This window comes from Fringilla coelebs (genome assembly GCF_963513975.1).
Source record: "Fringilla coelebs genome assembly, chromosome: 19".
Lineage (NCBI taxonomy): Eukaryota > Metazoa > Chordata > Aves > Passeriformes > Fringillidae > Fringilla > Fringilla coelebs.
This window is the reverse complement of record NC_140045.1, coordinates 10,719,488-10,735,866: the sequence shown is the minus strand read 5'-3', so window position 1 is coordinate 10,735,866 and position 16,379 is coordinate 10,719,488.

The window sequence follows — 16,379 nt, the reverse complement described above, 5'->3', positions numbered from 1 at the left end:
GCCCAGCTGGAGCAGGAATTGTTTTGTCTCCCTGCTCTGTGCAGAGAGCTCACCATGCCCTGATGTGAAGCTCAGACCCACACACTAAAGCAGCACAGAACCTGAAAAATAGAAAAGCCAAAACCTGAGGCATCAGGGGGACATCAGCCCAGTGGTGCTTTAGTGCCCTTGGGTGGCATTTTGGCTTTGTGAGGGGGACTGAGGAGCACCATGGCTTTCCCCCTGCAGCACCAGGCTTTTCTGGGATGTTCCTGGTTGGACAAAAGCTGCTGCAGCCCACTGATGTCTGTGCAGCCGTGCAGGAGGAGAGGCTGGAGCAGCAAAGCAAACACACAGGATGGAAGAGTCATAGACAGGAGAAGGGAAGGGCAATGGGGAGACAGAATAATTAGCCAAAAGACCCATTTTAAGAACAACCCCAGCACTGCTGGTAGAAGGGACCACCAGCTCTTTCAGAGGATGGAGCAGGGTGCCAGGACTCTGTTCACCCCATCCCTGAGGCTTCACAGCACCTCCCTGCAGGACCCAGAGCTTTGTGCACATGGAAAACCCTTTGAGGAGCATGCAATGCATGTTAAATTGTCCTTGAAGTGATATAACACCCAAAAACAAGAGGGTGTCCAGCACCCCGGGATGGGAACACTGCTCTGGAGTGTGGCTGGGTTGCTCCAGAGGCAGCAGAGGTGGGGGGGGTGGTTTGTGGAAGAGAAAGCAAGGAAAGAAGAAACAGATCTCAAAAGTAGGTATTATTTTGGTAAACTGCCCTTTAAAGACAAGCTAGCACAGACTTCTCTTTCCTTAAGGAATCATCCCTACTTGGGGAATTGCAGACTGTCTTTGGGAGGACTGCAAAGCTGGGGGAGAGCTGCAAGGGGTGGCTGGCTGTCAGCAAGGTCCCCACAGTCTGGGGCTGTGCCACTTCTCCCTGGGGACTGCTTCAGTGGCACTGAACCCAGGGGACCTGGGGTACACAGCAGGACACTTGCACAGCCCCAGGAGCGCCCCAGGTGACCTGTCCAGGGCTTCCCAGGAGCACCCCCTTGTCCCCACTGTTATGGGGACCAGGGAGAGCTTTGTGGTGCTCAGAAGCCTGGAGGGGCTTTGGGAGGAAGTGAGGATGCTGAGGGAAAGCTGAGTGTGCAGCTTCCAGGCCTTATGGCTGTGCTAAGCAGCCATGGTGAGAGACACTCCTGTGACACTCCTGTGTCACCAGCTGGGCACATCCAGCTGGAGAGAAGGTCCTGAGCCAGCAGGAGAGCAGAGGGAGCCTGGAGAGCAGCAGAGTGAGGAGTGAGGGAAGAGGGTCAGGCCCTAGGTTCCCAGCTGGGCTTCCCAGCCCCAGCCTGGTTCCCTACAGGTACAAGGCAGCAGCACTTATGGTGACCCTGCATCACCAGAGCACCCTTTAATTGGGTTCCAAGGCATTTTGAAGGCTGCTTTGGGACAGAGGGATAATCCATGCATGGATTATCACCCAGGGACCACCCCACCAACCTGAGTGGGGCTGCACCCAGGATAAGGGAGGCTGAGCTCAGTCCCTCACACCCAGCTCCCACGGTGCCCCAGCTCCTCCCAGCACACACAGCTCTGCTGGTTGTTTCCCATGGTTTCCCAGGCTCTGGTGGTGGCAGGCACAGGCTCCCAGCAGCTGAATGGGGCAGAGAAGGGCCTGACTCGTGCCCCAGCCCCACTGACTCAGAGCACATCAAGGCAGAGCTGCTGCTTCCTCTGGAGCTGCAGCCCCAGCCTGCTGCCTGTGATCACGGCTGGGTGCAGTGCCTCCACTCCCTTTCATCCCTTTCCTTTTCACATCACCCTTAAAATTAGATATTAAGTTTATTCCCCAATTAGGCCAGGAAAGGATAAAGTGTTTGGTTTGGGGGATTTTTAGTTTTATTTTTTCTTTTAAAAGCTCACTCTTGCTGTGAATTTATTGGGTATTGCTGACAGCAGAGGAAATCCTGTGGTTTTTGCTTTCCCTGCTTGTTGTTCAGATGTGAAGGTACAGAGGATGCCTCAACCCTTGAGTGAGCTCAGCTCTCACACGAGGCAGAGAGAGCACAAGCGATTGAGCAAAATCAGTCCCTGACTCCTGTTTCTGATCTCAGCCTCCCCTCTGCTTGGACTGGGAGCTGAAGCAGGAATGTGGTTTTGGCAAACAACCTTAAAAAGCAAATTGCTTGCTCTGTGGACTGAAAATCACACTCTTTCTTCTCCAACCAGCTCCTCTCTGCAGGGAAACAAGCTGATAAATGAACAAGGAAAGAGACCTGGCCTCAAGAGCTTAGCCAAGCAAGAAGGTGGTGGGTCATGGAGGCTGTTCCTGCAGGTTGGTGAGGCCGATGCTCCTGCCCTGCTCTCACCCCAAGAACCACCCCCTGTCTCTGGAGAGGAGGAGAAGAGGGATTTTCCACATAAAGCACCATTAAGGACTTTGCTTTAGGTGCCAGCTGAGTGCACTGTGGTGGCCATAAGCCAAATGATGTGCATCTATTATGTGTGTACGTATGGAACGTAGATAAGCTGGTTGCAGGTTCTCTCAAGGCAGGCTCTGCCTCCTCCCAAGGGAGGGAACAAGCCCAAGCCTCTTGCACTGTGCCTTCCCCACAGCAGGCTCCCTGGGGTGCTGCCTGCTCCCATCCCAGAGCTGCTTTGGGTCCAGCCCAAATCCCTGCCCAAAATGAAGGTCTGGCAATTCCAGCCCCCTCGTGTGCTCGGGGCTGGATGGGACAAAGGAGGCTCTGGCTGCAGGGCAGAGGAGGCAGAGGGGTTGGAGGTCTCCCAGTGTATTTAAACCCCTCCAGGCAGCAGGCAGAAGAAATATCCTTTGCCTTCCCAAAGCTCAAAGTGACTCCTCCATTCTCTGCCTGTGACATTTCCAGGGGGCCCTGGCCGCCTCGCAGGGCTCTGGCTCTCAGCTCTGCCAGAAAAAATGATGGTGTTTGGAGCTGGGGTTTTGGCTCAGACCCATCTTGAGCAATATTGTTTCTCTTGTTTTCGAAACCATAATGCACTGCACTTGGTGGTGATGTCAGGTACTTGTGGATTGTAATTACTGTGTAACCCAGCAGCCTGGAGAGGGATGTCTCAGGAGGGGCAGCCTGAGGGGAAGGAAACTTAGTCCTTTATGAAATGCAGATGTTTTTAAAGGGCTATAATTAACTGGATTGGATGCAGAGTATTGCAAATATAAAAGTTTAACAGGCTTTTGATTTTAAATATTTGCTGTGTACTTTCAGGGGTCACTCGGCTCTGTAGTGCATGATTTCAGTCCTGTCCATGCTGCCCTCAGAGTCACCCTTGAGCTTCAGGTTCAGACCTGGCCCTGGTGCTTCTTCTTCTCCAACCAAAATCTGAGGAGCACCTAAACTCTCTGTGCAGGGCTGTGACCCTCAGCTCCATCCCTCGGCATGGCACAGGCTGGAAATTGGCTTCAGGATGATGTGGAGAGTGAGGCAGGACGGGCAGCATGGAAAAGGAAAACAAAACAAAACCCCCCAGCGCTCGCAGCTGAATAGGAGCGAGCTCTCCAACCCCAAGTTATGAATTTTGTCAATGAAATTAGCCAACAATGTTTGGGAAAGAATAAAAATAAAGCAGCGAGGGCTCAAAGGAAAACTAGCCGAGCCCGGAGAGTGAATGGGGGCTTTGTTCGGGCTCTGTCCCTTCAATAGGCAGCCTGAAAGCCGGTGAGTCACGGCAGGGCTGCGGGGCCTCCGTAACGGCCAGGGGGAAAACCTGCCCTGCTCCCATCCCACCGCTGACCAGCAACAGAATAAAGTTAATTTACTGGTAAAGTTAATTTGCTGCGTGAGAGAAGGGAAACGAGAAGCATGTTATAATAAACGCAGCAGCAGAGAGGCTGCAGGAAGAGTGTCTGAGCGAGGGCTGTGCCCCGTGCCCAGATAACGGGGCTGGTCTGGCTTTGGGTCCCACGGTGCTCCAGGGTACGAGAGGCTGCTCACTTCCAAAAAATTAGAAAGGTTTATTAAAACCTTATCAAAAATACAACAGAAGACTGAATAGAGAAAATATTACATACAGCACCAGGAGCAAAGGATTTTTCCCACCATGTGCTCATCCACACAATGGAGGTTTTGCATTTTAACCCTTTTGCCCCTCCCAAAGTTCTGTCCATCGACTCCTTCTTCACTGCCCAGTGGTGGAGATCACGTCCTCAAATCTCGATTGGATGTCAGCTGTTGCCATAGTAACAATCCCACCCTCCCAAATGTCCCAAACCCGGGCCACCCCCTGATAGCAACACAGGGGGGTAAAACATAACCATAAATCTATAAAACTTCTCTTAACATATCTACCTACATATCTATGATATTTGCCTTTTAATTGTGAGGGTCAGCCATCCCATTACTCATCTGTCTCAAGGGCACAGCCAGGGGTCCCAGTAACACTCTCTGCAGGGAGAAACCACCTTCACCCATGAATGCCCTGGAACAGCAGAGGAGTGATGCCAGGGAAAGGATGGGCATGAGCCAGGCCACATCCATGGCTGCACTGCCTGGGGACAGCCCTGAGCCTGGCACTGGGGACAGCCCAGAGCCTGGCACTGAGGACAGCCCCGAGCCTGGCACTGGGGACAGCCCTCAGCCTGGCACTGGGGACAGCCGTGAGCCTGGCACCTGAGCCCCAGCTCGGTGTCTGTGAGCCTGGTGTGCGTTTTGGGGGCTGCAGCTCAGGCAGGGGCAGGCAGCGCCTCGGCCACAGCAGCTGTGCATTGCCCACGGGGTGGGTGGGCTCTGTGGGGCTGCACAAAGGGGCTCATTCCCAGGCTGTGATTTCATCCCCATCCCTGGCCACACACTCCAGCCTTTGGAGAGCCAAAGGCTCCCTGCACAGACCTGTGGAGGTGAGGATAGCACGGGGAGGGAGGAACAGGGTCCATTTTGTACCAAGCCACTCCTGTGTGTAGCATGGGGCTCTGCAGCACAGGGCCCTGTGCGGGGTTGGGTGGGAATAGCTGCTCTTTCCAAACAAAGGGCTCCTTTCTTCCCAGCAAGCAGAGGTAGCTGGTGTGAGCTGAATACAACCTGCCTCCAGCCTTTGTTCCGTGCTACCTCACCCATCCCAGCACTTGGTGCTCGGCATTGGACAAATATACAGCAGGAAAGAGACGCTGCAGCCCCACAGGGCTCAGAGGAGCTGCCTGGCTTTGTCCCACCACTTCATCCACCCATGGCCTTTCCCAGAGCCAGGGATGTCTCAGCTGAGGGTGGTGGCTGTGCAGGGTGAAGGACTCCCCTCCTGGCACTGGCTTGGTGTGCCAGCAGCTGTGCAAGCATCTGCCCCAAGCTCCTGTCCCCCACCCCGTCCTGGCCCTGGGCACACTGCCACACTGCTGTGCTTTCAGACAGGCACAGCTTGTCTTGGGAGGCGGCTCTGAGCAGGGGAATTAGGGCATGGCTGGGGCTGCAGCAGGGGGAGCACAGCAGCAGCACTGCTCAGCCCTCAGAGGTGGAAAGCTGGTGGCAAGAGCCAGTGCCATGGGCTGGTGTGGATGTCCAGGATGTGACACGGTGCCATGGACTGGTGTGGATGTCCAGGCTGTGACCCTGTGCCATGGATGTCCAGGCTGTGACCCTGTGCCATGGATGTCCAGGCTGTGACATGGTGCCATGGATGTCCAGGCTGTGACCCTGTGCCATGGATGTCCCAGCTGTGACCCTGTGCCATGGATGTCCAGGCTGTGACATGGTGCCATGGATGTCCAGGCTGTGACCCCATGCCATGGGCTGGTGTGGATGTCCAGGCTGTGACACAGTGCCATGGATCCCCAGGCTGTGACCCCATGCCATGGACTGGTGTGGATGTCCAGGCTGTGACACAGTGCCATGGATCCCCAGGCTGTGACCCCGTGCCATGGGCTGGTGTGGATGTCCAGGCTGTGACCCCGTGCCACAACCCAGTGCAGACATCCAGCTTTGACAGGGCTCTCCTGTGGTCCAAAGAGCAGATGTCCATATCAGCTCCCTCACCATGCCAGCCAGTATCTAATGAAGCAGAGAGGCACCAAGATCGTTTCTGGCTGACACATCACTTGGGAGGAAATTTTAATGGTTTGTTGCAGTGTTTTAAAATCTGGGTTAAGCCCAGAAATGGCTCAGCAGAGGTGAATGTCAAACAGCCACAAAACGGTGCCACCTCCCCTTCCCAGCTGCACAAGGCCATGTTGTGACCAAAGCAATCCTCCTTTCTGCTCGCATCACCTTTCTGGATTTATCATTTTAATGTTCTCTGGGCCACCAAGCCCCACAGCTGTAAATTAATTTTTAAAGTAATACAGGTTTTAAAACTTCCATCTGCTTTAATGAGCTTGGGGGAATCCTGTTGTATTAAAAAACATGCATGCAATTATTTTTCCATCTTGGGTTTCACCAGCTCCCAGCACCACTCGGTGATGACATCTTCTTCCCCTCTCCAAAGTGTTTTCTTGTGATAATGTGGCATTGTATCCTGACGGTGTGTGTGTGTTTTGCTGCACGTGGGCAAGGCTAGAGAGGACTTCTCTAAGGACACAGCAGTATCATTAGCAGGTCCCTCGGTGGCTTCCCAGTCACCTTTCCATTAATCCAGTTCTGCATCACAGAATTACACAGCAGCTAATGAACAGCTCCAGCGCCGGGAGCCTGGAGGTAGCGCATTAGCCGGACGTCTCTTTGAACTCTCTGATTTCTGGTGGGAAAACTTCATGGAAAAATGAGATTGTGTTTGTTTTCACAGCCTTCTGCATCTGTTTTTAAATATTTGCTCACAGTAGTTCTGGGCTTTTTTTTTTCTCTCTTCTTTTTTTTATTAGCAATTAGCCTAATAAGGCACCTTTTCATTGCTTTGCATGTAGATTAACCACTTCAGAGAGTACAAAATAAACATTTTGCAATGCATGCATGTATCTTCTGGAAGAGATGAGTAACTTGCTTCCACTGAGACAAAGTCCTCTTAACATCAGGGTTTTGCTCTAATCATAAGTGCCCAAGATTTTTTTTTTTTTTTGGTTTGTTCCCCTTTATTTCCCCTAAGACAATTCCTTACAGCATTTGTTAACCTGAATTTTAAACACAATTAATTTTTATTTAGCCAGTACATTTAAAATTATATTCTTTATAAGTAACAAATAAATAGCCTGAGATTGTGCAATTTCCTTCTGATATCTGAGCATTTAGAAGCTGCATCTCAATCAGCCTGGCTGGCTCTCAGTGGGACCAGGAGCACAGCCAGGGAGTTGCTGTGCACTTTGTGCAGACCCTCCTCTAGTTCTTCTCCCCCACATTTGTAGGATCTAAACATTTTCCTTGCTTCTCTGTAGATGTGCCCATAAGGATGTGTCCCCAGGATGTGTCCCCAGGATGTTCCCCAAGGATGTGTCCCCAGGATATGCCCCTGAGGATGTCCCCCATGATGTCTCCCCGAGGATGTCCCCCCATTATGTCCTCCCATGATGTCCTCCCAGGATGTACCCCCCCATAATGTCCCTCATGAAATCCCCCAGGATCTCCCCCCAGGCTGTTCTCCATGATGTTTCCCCATGAAATCCCCCCAGGATGTCCCCCTAGGAATGTCCCCCCATGATGTCCCTCATGACATACCCCAGGATGTTCCCCAGGATATCCCCCAGGATGTCCCCCCATCATGTCCCCCCGATGTCCCCAGGCTGTCCCCCCGATGTCCCTGGGCTGTCCCCCCCGATGTCCCCCCATGATGTCCCCCATGAAATCCCCCTAGGATGTCCCCAGGATGTCCCCCAGGCTGTCCCCCCGATGTCCCCAGGCTGTCCCCCCCGATATCCCCGGGCTGTCCCCCCGATGTCCCCAGGATGTCCCCAGGCTGTCCCCCCGATTTCCCCAGGCTGTCCCCCCGATGTCCCGATGTCCCCGGGCTGTCCCCCCGATGTCCCCAGGCTGTCCTCCCGATGTCCCCAGGATGTCCCCGGGCTGTCCTCCCCGATGTCCCCAGGATGTCCCCCGGGCTGTCCCCCCCGATGTCCCCAGGCTGTCCCCCAGGCTGTCCCCCAGGCTGTCCCCCGATGTCCCCAGGCTGTCCCCCCCGATGTCCCCAGGATGTCCCCCAGGCTGTCCCCCCGATATCCCCAGGCTGTTCCCCCCGATATCCCCGGGCTGTCCCCACGATGTCCCCAGGATGTCCCCAGGCTGTCCCCCCGATTTCCCCAGGCTGTCCCCCCGATGTCCCCGGGCTGTCCCCCCCGATGTCCCCAGGATGTCCCCCAGGCTGTCCCCCCGATGTCCCCAGGCTGTCCCCCCCGATGTCCCCGGGCTGTCCCCCGGGCTGTCCCCCCCGATGTCCCCGGGCTGTCCCCCGGGCTGTGCCGGCTCCCCCGGGCACGCCCCAGCTCGAATAGGATCAGCGCCGCGGCGCGTTCCCGAGCAGCGGGAACAATGAGCCTCTGTCCCACACGCCGCCTCAGTGGGAACAAGAACCAGGCCGAAAACCGGAGAGCAAAAACAGGAGGAGGGGAGGGGAAAGGTCTTCATTTGTGAGCGAAGCCGTGCCCGTGTTCGCCTCCTGCCTGGGCGAAGCTGAGCCGCTCGGTGCCCAGCCGCAGCATCACCTGCCAGCTCTGCCCAGGGACAGTGTGGGGTTTTCCATCGGCCACCCCCCTCCAGGGCTCCTCTGTGCCCGCATGGCCCCTTTCCAGACAGGGTGACAAATTCCACATCATTGCAAAGGAATTTCCTTTCACTTCCCGAGGTGCTGGACCAGGCTGGGTGCAGCAGGGTGGCCCCTTCCCCGCTGGCATCTCCCGAGGGGGTTTGCTGTGCTGCCCAGGGAGCAGGGAATGCCTCCTCCTCCTCCTCCTCCTCTTCCTCCTGCCATCAGCAAATGGGCTCAGTGCTCCAAACACCAGGATAACCAAGCACTGAGATGGAGATGGGTTCGTGGGCACCACACTGTCCCAAATCATAGAGTCACAGAAAGGTTTGGGTTGGAAGGGACTTTGGAGGTCATCGAGTTCAACCCCCCACCATGGGGGGGTTGGAAGTGCTTTCGCTGTTGTTCCAGGATTTTGCCTGAATGACAGCTGCAGGTTCTTGGGGAATTTGATCTTCCTGCCACTCTCAGGGCCTGGACAAGCCCGAGGTTTCCTGCTGAGCTGCTGGCCCTGCTCCAGGCTGGCTCCCCTGAGCACTCCTCACCCTGCAGGAGAGTGGCCACAGCAGAGCCCAGGGCTGTCAGCAGGACAGCAACAACCTTGGACCAGCCAGGCTGAGCCGGCCCCACAGGATTAACAGAAAATCCACTCTGGATTTTCTTTGGAAAGGTTTTTTGGAGAGAAGCTCTCAGGAGAAGGTCCTTCCAACAAGGCAGGAATCGTGCTCTTCCCTGATGCTTTTTTGCCTAAATCTTTCCCATGGGCCAAGCAATTAGTTGGTGTGACTCAGTGGCTTTGATGGAGCACTGCTGATTTACACCAGTTGATGAGCTGCTCTGATTTTCTTATAGAAAATCACAGTTAGGCTGTTACACTTAACCTGTACTAAACTGTGCATGAATGATTTATTGTGAACTTCTCATGCAAATGACATTAATAGACTCTGTCATACATAGGAGAAGATGCTAGAAGATTACTAAAAGCTGCTGCGCTTGAAAATGTTTCAGAAGAAAATAATGTCTTATGTTGTATTACCTGAGAAATCCATCTGATCTCCCCTTGAAACATGAACATGAGAGAACAGTGTGAAGGTTGTGCTGCATCGTGTGTAGTACCTTGGGGCTGGAACAGAAAAGCTACAAGAAGTATTTTAAAGGAATATATATTGATACCCAGAGCTGCATTACAAGCAGGGAGAGAGCTGTTTTCCTCACGCGCATCCTTCACCCCTCCTCGTGATCCAGGAGTGTTTGATGACTTCAGGATCACACTGCAGAGAAGAAACAAACCAAAAGCAGTCCTGTCTAATTAACTGAACATATTTACATGTGTAAAACTCTCCTGTAGTCCTCGTAATGACTAATGCATAATTATGCACAGACAAATCCCCACAGTAAACACAAATATTTTTGTTTGTGATTATTTATCTCAGGGGAGCTTGGCAATTTGTCAGGGCTTTGCTGAGCTTCTCAGCTGAGCCCAGTGAGGTGTAGGCAGAGGGTGACTGCTGTGGTCACCCCAGGAGCCCTTTCAGCAATAGAGGAGGGCAGCTTTGGTCTCCCAAAATGCCTCTGCATTGAGAAATGTAGATTTGTGGAATCACAGGATTGTTTAGGTTGGAAAGAACCTTTAAGATGAAGTCCAAGCATTAACCCAGCACTGCCAAAACCACCACTAGACCATGTCCCTTGGCACTACAGCTACATATCTTTTAAATATTTCCAGGGATGGTTTGGATTAAAATGAAGTATTTGGCAAGTTTATTCCAATTCCATGGAAATCCTGTGATTTCTCCCAATTTTAGACAACATTCACAACATTTTCATCCGACAACCCTCTCTCTTTTGTGCTCAGACTGCTGGGATGGAACAGGCTCACGTGTGCTCATCTTGTCTAGATGTTACCAGGTGATGTTTGCCCACAGAGAAAAGCCATGTCCCAGTGCCTCCTTCCTCAGTTATCTGAGCTGCAGGAGCCAAGTAGGTTTTGTACTTTGTACTTTGACTTCAGCTTTTGCTGTCCTGGCTCACCCAGGGCATTTCTGCAGGGACAGACAAACCTCCCCTACCCAGCCCCTGACCAGGGCCAGTTTGATATCAGCCCTGATGCCCCTGGTTTCAGTGGGGCATCTGCCCCAGAAAATCCATCCTGGTTTGATCCTACACGGCACACTGCTCTGGAAGGCTGTGGGGAAGGAGAGCATGGGGCACCATCCCCAACCAGCACTGCAGCAGGCACAGGCAGCTGTGGGAGCACCTGCCCAGTGCCCTGAGCATGTCTGGGAGCTCTGACCCACCCCACTGTGTTGTGTCTCCTCCCTGAGCTGCCATCACCCTGCCTGGGAGCTGTGTCACATCCCAGCCCAAACTGCTCCTGCCTGAACCCCCCCAGGGCCACCAGGATCTCAGTCTGCTCTCCGAGCCCTCTGTGCCATGTCATCTTAATCCATGGAGCCAAGCAACCCCCAGTGATAAATTCATCACTTAGTCACTGGCTTTCCTCCTAAAATCCTCTTCAGGGAACAATTCTCCCATGTCTGATGCAGTGACTAATTGATAACTTTCTTTAAGGGGACTGCACGATAACTTTCTTTAAAGCAGTATATTATGATCAGTGGGTTTTCCAAGGAGTGTGCTGCTCTCTTAATTCTCACCTTCATTATTTTAATACCTCTGTAAAATGGATTTCTAATGGATCTATATTGCCATAAAACTTTAGGGATGGTGGGTGGGTGTCAATAAATTCTTTGCAATCCGAGCAGCTTTGCCAGCCGGGTAGGGAGCAGAGTGACAGGCTCTGGGGACAAGCCAGGTCTTGACTCAGGATTGCAGCTTCCAGCAGCGTGACCTTCCCTGATTTGACCCCATCCTGCTGTTTCTGAACACCTTGCAAAACTTCATTAAGCAACATGACTAGTATCTGTCAGAAGCAATTCTTTCTCTCCCACCTCCTCACCCCAGGGATAAGTCATATCAGCTCTGTCAGGAATACAGAAGCCGCCCTAGGTACAATCCAACCCCAAGTGTTGATACCTGGTGAGTCTGTACAGAGCACCAGTCATCACATCTCAGCGTTTTCACCCAAAGTTCCCAAGGCAGGTAATAAATGTACATTATATCAGCATCAATCCCCTTCAAAATGTCCTCTGCCACTGACAGAGAAGGAAGGCAGCAGCCAGGATGCTCAGCTTAATCAAAGAAAGAAAGGAGTGGATGTTATGGCCCTCTGAAGGTTTTACACAGGTCAGATTATTCCCTTGTGTATTAGCCAGCGTATTGGGGAAAACTCTTTTACCACTGGGTCCCATAAAAACTGTCCAAAAATCTCATTTTTGTCTCATCCATAGGGGCCATCATAACTCAATTTTACCTTGAAGACTGAAGTTGCTGGCCCAGCAACTGCTCAGGAAGGAGCTGCAGCTGGAAGCATTTGCCATTCTGCCTTGCTTTACCCTGAAGGGCTCCCAGGATTAGGAGGTGATGGAGGGAGGGTGATGTCCACACTCAGCACATGTGATAGAAAGAAATCCTCTGACAGAAATGGTGGAGGCTGAAATCTGTTCTGTTGTTCCACTGCCAGCATTGGATGACTGACATATATTATAAAGTCCTGCTGCAAAACCCCACCAAAGGCTGGTTTGCCCTGAGGAAATGGTGTTGGGCTGCCACAGGCACTGCACAAACCAGTGTGGGAGCAGTGCCTGGCCCGAGGTTTATTTTTTAACTTAAGTATTTGCAAGTTCTTTCACCACTGCTTTAATGGCTGGTGGGGTGCTAGCAGGTATTCTCCCTAGCCCTGGTTTCTGAAGAATTTTCATCCCTAAGGTGCTTGGGTGCAGCTGTTTGAGCTGCCAAAAAGGGTCAGGCTGGCATATACAGCAAATTAACCTTTTTGTGGCCTGCCCCCAACTCTGCTTTTTTTACATTGGGGTGAGAGACTTGCAAACAGGCAGGAAAACCAAAAGCACCTTGACTTTTGAGCACATCATGAAAACAGCTCCAGTGCTTCCCATCCATGCAGGAAGCTCTGTGTGGGGTGAAGACAAAAATCTACAAGCTGAAGGAGACTTGGAAAAACGTTTTTGGAAAGGCTTCTTTTCAGCAAAGAAGCACTGGCAGCTTCCTCCCAGTTCATTGAAATGTTGGGTAATCAGGGTTTTTTCCCTTTCTGCTGCTGGATTTTTATTACAAACACTTGGCTTGGTGCCCCTGTCAGTGCCAGGGGTGACAACTCCAGTATTTCACTGGGGGTTCACATGCTCAGCAAGGGTTTTCTGTGCAAAACCAGGGTTTTCTGTAACATTTGCAGCCGTGCCTGGATGATGAGCACAGCCTGTGCCACTGAAACACTCTGTCTTCCCTCTGCTTGTTCCAGCCCCCTTGTACCAATAAGTGATGACCTAAAAAACAGAGGAGGAGAGGCTGATTAATGGCAATACTTTTATTCTCAGAAGCACAACGGGGAATTTGCATCTTTGCACATCCCTCCAGCCTATAGATTTACCTCAAGGTGCGACATTCAAAGGTTCCAACCTCTAAACCATTGCTTCCTCTCCCCCAAAATAAGCTATGGGGTGAGCTATGGGGCAAGCAAATCTTGGGCTCTGAGGCAGGGCAGATTATGTATTTATTGTAAAACAGCTATTGATAATAAGCAGAACGTGTTATCACTGCTGCTGTGGCAGGCAGGGTAGGGAGTCATGTGCTTCTTGCTCTCTTTTTGGCCTCAGGACACTTGTGTTCCTGTTTGTACAATAGCTCTGCTTGGAGAGCAAGAATAAAAAATACCATGTTTTCCCCCCTGCCAGATTGCTGTTTAGCATCGTGCTACATCTGTCTCGTGGGAAATACAGGTTGGAGACTCTCGGGTTGGGGAGGGAATTGAATCCAGATGTTGTGTTTTCTGGGCAAACGTTGCAAGTATTTGGTTGTTACACAAAAAAAAAAAAGGGGAACCAGCTCATCCAGTGCAGGGTAAAAGGTGAACTGTCAGACTCCTGTGATGGTGTTCACCACAGTGGTTTTGCTAAAGTGAAATGTCTGTGCCAGACATCAGGGGGAACATGGGGTACCAGGTTTTCAGGATATCTTTCTGCTTTGGGCCAGTGCCATGAGAGGACATTTCACAGCTGGGTAAAACCACCCTGATGTGGAGGTGTCACAGCAGGGCATGGTCCCAGCAAGTGGGAGGAAAACGTGGGGAAAGAAACATAAGTTATGAAATTAGCTTTTCCAATTAAAAATTACGTATAAGTTCAGTACAGTTCATTAATGGTTGAATCAAAGACCTTTGAGGTCTTTTCCAATTTAACAATTCTGTGCTTCTATTTAAGTGTTCACCCTAAAGATACCATTTGTGGTGGGGTGACCAGGGAGGGATGTGTTTGCATCCTTCAGAGGGACTTTGTACAAATGGCTTGCACGTTCACATTTTCCTTGGAAAACTTGGGAAGAGCCTGTGGTGTCCTGGATCCTGGCTTCCCTGAGTGATCCTGCCCTTGGAGCATCACCTCAGACAAGGGAGAGCCTTGGAGCTGCATCTTCACTTTGTGTGGGCTACAGAGCCTCAGGTGCTGGGGGGGCAAACCCACCTGGATCTGTGTGAGCCCCCAAAGGAGACAACCAGGGGAGTGGGAGGGCAAAACCCCAGTGGGTTTGCACCCCCAAAATAGGGGGAAAAAAATCAAATTACATTGGATAAAGGCTGGTATTCAATGGTAAAAGAGCTCAGGTAAGACAGGAAAAGTTTACTAGAATGTGTTTTTATCCATTAAGGACAGTATTTTAGAACAGGGGTGACAAACACAATGGGCTCTCTGTGTCTGTGGGGCTGTGGTTATATCATGCTTTTGATGGTAATTTCTCCAGGGCCAAGAAAACAGATTAGTACACAAATCACTTTCAGTCTTATTCCATTTTGACATTTCAGGGTCTCCAGCAACTTGGCATCACTCTGCGAAGCCAGAAATATTTGTGTGTTAAAAGTGTGTTTTGAATTACAAATATTTCAACGTTCACAACACGGAATTTAGGGGACCAGGAACATTCCTGGGCACAATTGCCAAGCACAGTTTTTGGTGCAGGGCATCCTCCTGTAGGTGCATGTTGTGCCATAAGCATGGCACGTGGCTTCTCCTGTTCTGCCTCTCTGGAGTGAGAGAGGCAGAATCCTCTCCAAAAGGAAGGAAATCCACTTTCCAAAAGGAAAGAAATCTCCTTTTCAAATCTCCTTGGACAGCAGCTGCTGCAGCTCAGGGGTGGGTTGGGAAGGAGTCTATAGGTGCTGACCTACATTTAAGTATGGACAGCGAGGGGGAGCTGAGCTGGCCCTTGGGATGACACAAGGGCATTTTCCCTCCAAGCCAGGTCTGTCACCATCCTGGCGTATGAATTCACTCCCGGTGAAAGGTGCCAGACTGACATTCAAAATAAGAGAGGGGAAAAAAAAAGAGCCGTGTTCTTAATAATTCTTTCTCTTCTTTGTGCTGATGAAGTACAATAGGACATTTAAATCTGATTTTTATAACATTTTGCATTGCTATAGATCACGGTCTGACCTGGAGAAGACACTTTGTTCTGATTACAATGATCTGATATTTCATATTTTAGTGGTTTTTTTGTCTTCCCCGTAGTGTTTCTGTTGCATTCTGGCACAATATGGGCTCCCTCCAGTGGTCAAGGGGCTCCGGGCTCTCGGTGTCGTTCGCCCAGGGGCTGGCACAGGGTGGCTTTGGGGCTGGCATCACAAATGCCAACGGGATTCATGCTGGGATTGTGCTTCTTTGCGCCCAAATCCCTCCTGCGGGTGCCAGGCAGCAGAAACAGCCCTGCTCTGGAACCCCTGCTCCATTCCCATTTCAGATTTCAGTGGAACAGCCCGAGCAAATAAAGATTCAGGGCTCTGGATTTCCTTGCAGTTCCCAAAACGTTCGCTGCAGAAGGGGGAGAGGAAACAGGAGAGGAGAGAGAACCGGAGAAGATCTGCCGAAAGACCCAGACACAACAATTTTTAGCGAAAAAAAAAAATGACTCATTTTTTTGCATTCCACTCTTCCCGTGGTATTTTGAGACCAGACCCTGACTTTCTCCTGACAGAAACAGTTAATGTGGTTATTGTGGGGGACAAGTCAACCGCTGCCACTCTGAAATGTGACATTTCCACGGCGTGCACAATCCCCCGGGCTGGCTCGGCCCCGGGTGCGTTCCAAACACCGCGATTATTTTTGGAGGCGCCCGGGTAGGACGGGGATCCCCCCCGATGGCCGTGAGCCCAGCAGGGCGGTGCGGGCAGGGGTCCTGCAGGGCTGGGCCGTGTCCGTGGATACCCCAGAGTGTCACCCAGGTGTGTCCCTGCAGTGTGTGCCCACTCCTGTCACAAAGAGGGGGCTCTCGGCACCTCGGGGTGCAGCAGGGATGGGTGTGACCCCCCCTTTGCACCCCTGGAGCAGCCGCGGGGGTGTGTGAGGAGGGGTGAAGGCGCCGAGCCCCTCTGCACCCCTTTATATCCGTTTGGGGGTTCAGCTCTCCGGCACCCCCGTTCCCAGGGGCTGTAAGGGGCGCACGCACCGAACGCCGTTTGCCGGTGTGTGTGTGAATGCCCCGACCCCCATGTGCAGGGGGTGGCGGTGAAGCCCCTCAGTGCCTTTGGGAGGGGGCACAGCTCTGCTGTCCCCCCACCTCTCCGCGGGGCCGGGCGGCGGAGGGGTGAAAGCTCCCATAGGCACGGGTATGTGCGTGAGTGCATGCTCTGCACCCCT